Consider the following 2750-nt stretch of genomic DNA (forward strand, 5'->3'; position numbering starts at 1 on the left):
CGGGCGGGCCGCGCGGGGCCGGGGGCCGGGCTGCAGGTGCTCTGCCCGGGGCAAACCGCGCGTCCCCCGCCCTTCTCCCCTCCGCCGCTGCTTTTGTGCCTTCCCTTTATTTATTTATTTGTTTGCTTATTTATTTATWTATTTTCYTYCCAGGCACCGGTGCCGTGTTGATTTGTTGCGCGCTGTGCAGGTCGCTGGCGGCGGGCGGGCTGCGCGGCCGCTCCGGGTTGAGCTGCCCAGGGAGGACGGGCATCGTCCTCGCCCTGCTCGTGCAGCCGCGTGACGGAGCCGCCGGGGCCGCTCTGCCTGCAAGCTCCCCCGGCCTCATCTCATTTCATCTCATTTATACACTCCCTCGGGCAGTCCCGCAGCACGGAAGGGCCCCGCGCGGTGTGCGGCGTGCTGGCCAAGGCTCCCGTCCCCTGCCCAGCGTCGCTGCTTGTTGCCCTCCCCGCTCAATCCTCCAGCTTTTGTCTTTCCATCCCTTTCGGCCTGCTGATGTCATCCGGCTAAGGAAAGGCCCCGAACTGCAGAGCCCTTTAGGTGCCTTTCCCTTCTCTTACACTGCAGCCGAAGCCCCGTTTCCCGCTCCGCTTCTCCCCTTTCCCTGTTCCTGGAGTAACCTTGTGTTGGGAGGCGCTCCACACAGCAGCCAGGTGCTGCAGCGAGCTCCGCTGAGCTCAGCCGGGTGTTAGCTGGCGTTGTCCTGCGCTCCTGAAACAGCCGCTCCCAGCTTGGCGGTGGGCGCCGTGTAGCCTGGGTTTTGTCAGGCCTGGCAGGTTCTTAGCATCTTTAGAGGAGCCACGCTGGGTGCTGGAGAAAACTCCAGCCTACATTAATGTCCTCGGAGAACAGCCTCCCTGCCCGTGCACTGATGAAGCAACTCATTTAGACTGGGCTACGGGGCACCGAGAAGGGCAGGAGCAGGGGGCTATGGAGGCCGTTGGGTCTCAGTGCCCCTGTGCGATGTTAGATGTTTCAAGGGCTGCAGTGGTGGTTGACGGTCAGGACGGTTCCATTGGGCCGTGGCGGTAATTGAACTTATTGCTGTTGCTCCCTGCCCCTCCGCCTGAACTTACCGCAGAGGAACAGCAACAACAACCGCGCGCGGAGCTGCACCGTGCCCGGCTGAACCGGCCGCCGCCTGCGCCCCGGCTCCGGTTCTTGTGTCACCCACCCCTGTACGGACCCCGCGAGGGGCACGTGCACGGCTCCCAGAGAGCACCGTGAAACCTGGAGGCTCCACAGGGCGCGCAAGTCTCCGGGTCAGACCCTACATGAGTATTTTCCTGAGTGCTGCCCTGGGGAGGGCACGTGTTGCCAGAAGGGAGGGAATGGTTGAGAAATGAAATAAAGGAAAAGACAAGGCAAATAGTTGGGAGAACTGCTGATACTGAGGCCAGTYGAGGCTCCAGAGAGAGCCCCCTTGGGTGGCCTTGTCCCGAAAATGTCAGAAATACAGAGCTCTTCCATACTGCTGTGAGGAATGTGGGGAAGCAGCGGGTGCATAGATATGCTTGAGGAAGAAGGGAAAATATATATATATATTAAGAAACACACCCTTTCTGCTCAGCTGAAGATCTTGGAAAGCACCCAAGACAAGGAAGTCTCATGCATGTACGCGCAGACTGGGAAATAAAATCAGAAAACAGGCTTTTAAATCATAATAGTAAAAAAACCCAGCCCCATGAATGCCCTGTTGGCAGCCGGTGCTGGCTGAGAAGTGATACTGCTCGGGTATTTTAAAATCCTAGCATGTCCTTAAATATAATAACAAAACAACAAAAAAGGCGCGTTAGCGTCTCTTTTGCTGCTGCTGCTTGCTCGGTGCTTCTTGTTTGTTGTTGCGGTTGGCTGTGCGGTGGTGGCAAGGCCCGGGCGCGCGGTGCCCGCGGCTGCCCGCTCGGCCCCGTCCCGCGGCGCCCCGGAGCCCTGCGGGCCGCTCGGGGAGGCCCTGCCCCAAAGATGCCTCTTTGCAACCCTGCAGCTGCGCGCAACGTGGCACATGCTGTAAGGAACCCACTTGAGGCTTTTTTTTTCTTCTTAATGTTTTATTTTTTGGAGCTGAGGAAGGGATGCAGGGTTTCTACTGCTGAGCAGAACCAGGAGTTTCCCAAGAGGAAATGGCTTCAAACTGAAGCATCGGAAGTTCCACAGGAACTTAAGGAAGCATTTCTTCACTGTGAGGGTGACAAAGCACTGGAACAGGCTGCCCAGAGAGGTTGTGGAKTCTCCTTCTTTGGAGATCTTTAAAACCCGCTTGGATGCAGCCCTGTGCCACGTGCTCTAGGTGACCCTGCGTGAGCAGGGGGGTTGGACTCGATGACCTCTGAGGTCCCTTCCAACCTTCGGCATTCTATGATTCTATGATTCTATCTTATTGGGATGTTTTCCAGGGCCCTTGAAATTCAAAACGTGAATTTTGCATCCTCTGTGAACCTTTGGACCCTGCTTGTTTCCAGATTCCTTCCGACAGCGAGGGTGGCCACGTTTCCTGGTGCAGTCAGGTTCCTATGCAGCCTCAGGACAGAAAACAGCTCGCTGACGAACCCTCTGTTGTGAAGGAAGAATGGCTCATGGACCTGATCATGAGAGATGCCTCTATTGAACGCCACAGAGCTTTGCACTGAGCCTCTTGCTGTGCTGAGAGGAGCAAACCTGGTCATCTTGCACCTGGCCTTGGCCTTCTGCTTGAGAAGCAGAGAGTTGCTCCTGCCCTGTGTGCTCCCTTGCATCAAATTCTCTTCCCA

Source organism: Nothoprocta perdicaria, unplaced genomic scaffold (genome assembly GCF_003342845.1).
Source record: "Nothoprocta perdicaria isolate Ctin4 unplaced genomic scaffold, notPer1 scaffold_66, whole genome shotgun sequence".
Taxonomy (NCBI): Eukaryota; Metazoa; Chordata; class Aves; order Tinamiformes; family Tinamidae; genus Nothoprocta; species Nothoprocta perdicaria.